The sequence below is a fragment of the Lichenostomus cassidix genome, chromosome 3 (genome assembly GCF_008360975.1).
Source record: "Lichenostomus cassidix isolate B80296 chromosome 3, HeHo_3.0, whole genome shotgun sequence".
NCBI classification, from domain to species: domain Eukaryota; kingdom Metazoa; phylum Chordata; class Aves; order Passeriformes; family Meliphagidae; genus Lichenostomus; species Lichenostomus cassidix.
The window spans coordinates 55,603,032-55,610,375 of NC_139483.1; the positions used below are offsets into that span (position 1 = coordinate 55,603,032).

General features: G+C 40.8%; 1 pseudogene; it reads right to left on the reverse strand.

Moving 5' to 3' along the window:
• Positions 1-5,555: 5,555 nt before the first annotated feature.
• The window catches only part of LOC146439755 (ligand-dependent nuclear receptor-interacting factor 1-like), a 3,034-nt pseudogene continuing 1,245 nt past the window's right edge, over positions 5,556-7,344 (reverse strand).

A 7,344-nucleotide genomic window follows, 5' to 3' on the forward strand; every position in this document is an offset into this window, starting at 1 on the left:
TTTTAATCCATTGTGCTTGGTAAACTGAAAGCAATAGGTAAGGGATCTGTTTGTTCACTGTGCAGTCTCATGAGGGAGAGAACTAGGAGGTCAGTGAGCTCCCCAGCACGGCGTTTTGCTGCCTCTCGTGACGGCTGCAGGAGCATGTTCAGGGATATGATGGATGTCAGAATGCAGCCCTTGTTGGTACTTGCAGGCATTTGCATATGCTGGTGGGAGGAAGTTTAAATTACCAAAATTCCTAACTGTGAGTTGCATTCTCTATAATTCAGAGTGGGGGTTGCCTTCCACCAGGAGAATAGTGCAGTGTTTTGTGTAATATATTCATTACCTCAAATGTTTACAAAATGTATCAGAGGCATAATAATTAATGTTATCAGGGTATGTAAAAATATAGGGAAGCAAACATCTCTGATCAGCAAAATTCAGGCTGGGTTCTGAGCTGACCTTGAGGAATTTAGCATCTCACTGAAATGGAATAGTAGATAAATGCCTATTCATTTTCTACTATCTCTGTTTGCACTGTTCCTGGTAAACTACCTATCAGGTAATGCTTTCTTTCTGTTTCTGTCTCCATTGTTCATTCCTTTTTCTTCCCATCTTTTGCATCCCCTTTTCTTCAATCCTTTTTCTTACTTTCTTTTTATTCTCCTAGAATTTAATTAAAACTTAAAAAATATGGAGTAAAAGTGCTTTCAAGTACTTCTGTTTTCTTCAAATTTCAAAGCTTTCATTAGTCTCACAGCGTAACGATGTCATAACAGTTTTATTTGATGTAAGTGGTAAAATTCCTTGCAATAACTAAATAACTCATGATCAGTTTCCCAAGTGAATTGTCCTCGGGTGAAAGAGGAGCTTCTCAGTGCTAGGACAAGCTGTGAGCATAATAGGGCTTTCCCTTTTGGCTCAGCTGCAAGCCTCTTAGGCTCCCCCAGTCTGCCAGTGAACATGTCCTGACATTTTTAGCTATTTAGTAATGTTTTAAAGTATATGGTATTGAGACTTACTACTGCATGAGTTGCTGTGTGCCAGAAGTGCTGTATTTCATTTGGTTTATATTTAAGTTGGAAGTGATGGAAGTGATTTTTTTACTTTTTTACTTTTTAAGTGAACAGCCATTTTTTTCTTTGAACCTTAATTACAGGCACAGGGTATTAGGAAGCAGAAGCCAGTGTAAAGAATAAGGAAATTAGGATATCGTTTATTTTATCACTAAGAGTGATAAAATCCTGCCCTTGGTTAGTAGTATGTTTTCTTACTGAAGTGCAGAGTACTTAAAGAAGCAAGTAAATAGTTACATTTCAGGCAGAACAGGCTTGCATGAGACTGATGTACCATCCACATCCCTCCTAAAGTTTCAGAATAATAAATGTAATGCGTGCTGTGGTGCTTTCTTCTGTCGATAACTGCCATATGGAAGGCTTAAAACCAGCCTTGAATCAATTCTGGCTTGACATACAGGCTGGGAATAAGCTCACAAAAACAATACAACACTGCCAACCACTCGATGACAGCACAAACAGCTTTGAGAACTAGCACAATATGGAGGCAGAATACAATGCTCTGCAGTGCAGATCTTGGCCCCAGGACCAGCCCAGGATGTCTCCAGTACCGTCATGCAGCAGTATAGCATTGAAAAGTGAATTCCTTGCTTGGCTCTTTATAAAGGTGCTATTAGATCTGCTATTGCTTTCACTGCTACTTAAAGAGAAGATCTGCTCTCACCAACCTACACACACCTCTGCACTCCCAGCTCCTGCTCCCCCCTTTCCCCTCCCCTGGTTCCATTTTACTGTACAGTGAGTCAATTCAGGTCACTAATCTGGCAGAAATTAAATTCATCAATAAAAAAACTAGTTTTACAGCAGATTAGTGACTTGGACCAGCTCATTGTGGGATGAGTACAAGAGCATGATCCAGAAAGAGGTGAGGGCAGTGGCCTGAAGCAGAATTTCTTTACTCTGGGGAGCAGGATCCCTTGTTTTGAAGGCAACAAGCCTACTTAGATGAGTTCAGCTGTAACACATAAGCCCGGGAGCACACTACAGCATCTACACTGCAGGAAGGGAATAAATTCTATTTGCTTGTCTTTCCTTTCAGAGGCATCTACAGTACTACAGGTCGTGTTGTGACCATGTACTCATGTTAAATACTGGGACTGTTAATAGTTTTGATGCCCTCTAATTATGTGTGAGGCAGACTAGGTAGAATAAGCACACAGCCCCTCAGTACTCACCCCACTCAAAAGCTGAGTGATCCACATCAAAATGTGTACTTTGCCATAGGAGGTTGCTCCTGGGGCAGTGTGGGGGTGTGTCTTTTATTTTCCACATCCCCTCCAGGACGGGCTACCTGGAAGCCTGCTCACAGCACTCTCCACAAAATCGGATTCATTACCTGATGTACAGCAAGCCAATAAATACACACTCAAAAGAGGTGCCTGGCTTTAATTGATAAGAGGTATGTCCTACCTTGGAGGTGGACATCAACTCTGAAAAGAGTGTATCCTATAAAAAACATTATAGTATTTTAAGTACCATCTATTTTACCTGAAAGGTGGCCTGTTTAGGACTAGGCAGTCTCACAAAAAGCAGTTATTCATTGCTTTCTAGTGCATATGATACTGAATGGAGGGGAGTCCCCTCCATATCACCATCACCATCATCTCATTCCACAGGCGTGAAAATCCTGTTGGATGTGATTTAAGGGAGGGAACAGGATAAAATTCTTTCCTTCTCTGTGAATCAGTCTAGTGACCATGGCCTGTACTGTAGCCGTGACACTGCAGCTGATTTCTCTTCAGCTAGTGGGATTGAGGGTTTTTTTTGTATTCTCATGGAATGCATTTGAACATTTCCATGCGTATCTCTCTGTAGAGAAAATGCATATTTGATGCTCACTGAAACAAACACTGGCAGAGACAGACCAGAAGGAATAAGAAAAGCATTATATACTGAAACAAGATTCTTTCAGTGCAGTACAAAGAAATGGGAGTTACTTTGCTTTGAATGAGAGTACCAAAAATAAAAAATGAAGCAGATAAAATACATTTGTGTAGTACTAGGAATCCTTGGATATCAAGGCAGTGAAAAATGATAGCTATTGATGCTGCAGCATTAAAATCAATATTTGCATATCTTTAACCTAATGCATTGCTACCATGATTTATGTTGTATCATTGGTAACTTAGTTTCCAGCAGTATAAGATATTCTCACTGAAAATGCTGTCTTAGCCATCAGTTTTATAGCTAGCAATTTCTTTATGTTTAAAATGCATTGGTACAGAAGTAACACTCTGTACCAAGCCAACTCTGCAAAACCTCAGCAAAACCATTCTTTTTTTTTCCCCTTCCAAAAGAATGAATTTGATCCAATTTGTTAATTACATTGAACTTTGGTTGTGTATAGAAATACTGTAAACAGTGGGCCCAGCTCACAATCAAGTAGCATGAACTCATTGTATTAAGGTCATGAGAAAGTATTGTTTAAAGAAAAAAAAAAAAGATAGCTACTCTGCCATCCTGTAACACCAAACAAAATGGCTACTCAGGACTGGGTCTTTTCAATTACAGCACTGTTTTTTAGCTTGAATCAGGACAGGTCATCTGTTTTCCTAGTAAATGTAGATGCTTTACATTTTCAAAGGTACCAAAGCAAACTGACATAGCGGTTTGCAGCAGAGTCAATAGCCCCATTTACTGATTTAGGGAGGTTTTTTTTAATAAATAAACAGTTATTACATAGGTATTACTGTGAACCAAGCCCATTGTCCAAAGCAATCCCATTTCTTGTCTAATTAAAAGTCTTTGCATAAGAATATGTTTTTATAATGCATAGCTGCTATGCAACTTATTAAAATCATGTATCTTCCTGGTTTGCACTTTGTACCAACACAAAACAGTGAATCAACATTCAGTAAAATGTAGCACTATATAGAAAATAATGTGTAAAAAAACCATTCAATATCTTGAATTAAAGCATTTACACTGCATAGGCATTCATATAAGGATATAGTATAATAAAACTTATCAAATATACAAGCATGCAGCAGTTGCCAGTTATTCAGAGATCTAGAAATGATTGCACATTGATTTCCTCAAATATAAATTAGATTATCCAAACAGATTTTTTAGCCACTCTCATTTGCAGTGGCAACCACTCTCCCTTGCAGTGGCAAACTCTGTTCTCATGTGCTTTGCAGATGTGATCTATATAACAGGCCTAAGCCATGCTGCTGAATTGTACACATCTGTGATAAATACTGTGTTTTGGAATGGGAAGAATCATGAGAAGCTATCTGTACTTCTCATAGCAGAACTTGGAGACTACACATGCTCGGATTGAACAAAATATATTAAAATCAACATACTGTGTTCTCCTTGGAGAATAACACTGTAACCTTGCCACATACCTAGGTACTGCTTAAGCTGGCCATGCAGTTTTCAAAATGAGTTTAGACAGATTTTTCTATTGGATATTTATTCCATCAGAAGAGGTATAGTGGGAAACTTATGAAATACATACCCTTTTTGCTCTGCAAACTTTACCTGCTACTTTTAGATTATATAGGGAAATACAGTGCAGTACCAAAGTCACACTCAGAGATTTAAAATATATTTGCAGAGATCTTCTTTCTTAATTTGCTCGTTTGAAGGTGGTGGTGTTGAATACGATGGTGAGCTTGGACCATCTTAGTTGTCACAAAATAACAAGTAACCAGGTAAGACCCCTTCTGTGGCCAAATGCCACATGGAGGGTAAAGCTGAGGTCACACGGCTCGAAGTTGTCTGTGGTTTTGACTTGCTTGTTATTGCCTAGACTTCTTTGCTGTAATGTTTCAGAAAGAATAATTTAGAAGCACATTTCATGCCACTCACATTCAAGAGCTGCTTTGAACTTGAGCAAATTCAGCCAGGTGCAGTAAGAGAGCAAGGTAGTGACAGTCATAGGCAGAATGAGATGACAGAGCCCCAGTACCAAGCCCATCAAGCAGGAAGAAAGGAGAACAGAAACCTTATACAGTCTTTATTCACCACAGAAGGGGAAAAGGGAGAAGACTACAAATGCAAAAAAAAAGACCACATTTTTCCCCAAATGCACCTGTGAAAGTATCTGTTGATTTTCTTTGAACACTTGCAGGAGAGGGAAGCCATTACATTACTAACACCTTTCTCCTCCTCCCCACCAAGGAAGCAAGATGTCCCAGCACAGCGCTAGGAAATACCTGTTTGGAGAACAGCAACCAAGCCCAGCTGCAGCTCCAACCCACCAGTATTCACTACCCACATGATGATGGTTGTGAACTGTGCCATGGTCAGCTCCTCGGGAACGAGAAACTTGGTTTTGTACAAGAGAGGAAATTATTTCTCTTTATGGTATTTCTCAACAATTACCTGTTTTGATTAGAGCTACACGTAGCAAAACCTAAAATACCCAGGTTCCTTCCCCTCCTCTCACACACTTTAGAGAGAAGTTCCCAGCACTTCTTTTAATAAATAGGGGCAACGACCTCCGATAACAAAACAGAGATTTACTGGGACTTTTTTTGTCGGGAACTACACGTGGATTCCATCTACTTCTTCCAGCCGGGTGGCAGCGCGGGAGGGGAGAGAAGAGAAGGGTTCCGTGTGCGCGCAGCTCCTCCCGAGACTCTTCCCGAGCTGGAAGGGCTGGTCCAGCCGCGCCCCGCACACCGCCCGCATCCTCCCACCGTCCGCGCCCCGCATGGGAAACGCGCTGCTGCTGAGCCCGCCTCTCCCGCCTGTGACAGCGGCCCTGGCATTTCTCATCTCCTCACACTGCTTCTTTTCTGAACACACTTGAGAGCTGAGTTTTAACTCTGGTCTTGTCTCTGAGCACTGTTGTGATTTTAAGGGTTTTCAAGTGGGCTTCGGGTCCATGTATTTGCTAAATTTGATGAGACAGATTCCTTGCCTTTTGGACTGCTTGTTCGCCTGCTTTTACTTCGGCTGTCAAGATGGCTTTGCAGCCAAACATAGCTCAGCAAGGAGTAAAGTTAACTCCAGGGTGGCTATTGTGTGAGTAAATCAACTCAGTGGATGTCTGAAACTGATCCTCATTACTCGTTTACTTTACGTATCCCTTTAAAATATAAGAATTTTCATTTCATTTTATTCAATTTTCATTATGATTATGGTCTATTTGATGCAGCACTTAGGGACATGGTTTAGTCATGGCTTTGACAGTGCTCGTTAATGGATGAGCTCAATGATCTTACAGGTCTTTTCCAAATCAGATTCTGTGATTTTACCAAGCTAAGGGCAACTGGAAGTTGCTACGGTTTGTGAGTTACAGTTTGTAAATTACAGGTTTGGCTGCTTTTTCAAGGCAAAGTCAATGAGTGTCACCTAAGATCACGTTGAAAAGGAACATCTTTATTAAAGTGTGTGTGCACTATGTATGCATGTGTCACAATTTTTCAGCCTTTCCAGAAGAGAGTTTCCAGTGGTTGCAGTCGTTAATGCTGCTGAGCTGTCCTTATCTCTTGATCTGGAAGTGATGAATTTCAGCCACAGCACAAGCTCCCCCCCGTGGCACCACAAATTTTATTGTGCAGAGAAGACACTTTGCTTTGAGGGATTCATAAGCAAGAGCTCTGAGCTTTGAGAAAGTACTTGAGCCTCCGCTGGAAGGACTTGGATACAGCTCATCCTCGTGAGTAGACCTCTGCATCAGGACAGGTAAGCGCAGGGGTTTGCCTGTGTAACTGGGTCTAACTTAACCTCTTTTGAGTGAGGTGAGGTGACACACTGGAGAAACGTGAGTGAAGGAGGATTTGTGCCACATCATTATTTAATTGTATTTTCTTTTTAAACAGTAAAGTCTTAAAGACCTGCAATCCTTAATTTGATTTCCTCTGCAGTGATAGTATCCACTGGATTTGTGTTTAGCTTCCCCACACGAGTGTGAACAAAACCAGTTCACTCATCTTTCACAGCCCTTGCCCTGTTATAAAGAATCCGAATAGTGCATTTTGCATTCAGCTATGTCTAAGAGAAAAGTAATTTACTGTCCCCACATAGCCACTCACCTGATCATCACTACCTGCTGCCTTCTTCCCAGTTAAAAGGGGAGCTGTTCTTGGACTGAGAATTGGTAGTCATCCTGTGTGAAGAGAAATGTGTTTCATTTGATGTTCTCTTTTGGTGTGTGGGGGCAGCACAGGTTGTAAGACATTTTATGTTCTGTTTCACAGCATCCTCTCTTGACAGCAGTGAATGTGGAACTTTGAAAATCAGATTACTGATAGAAGTAACATGTAATGATCCAAACCATGGTCTTCGTAGGGAACATCTGGTGGCCAGTTATTTCCATTTCTGCTGA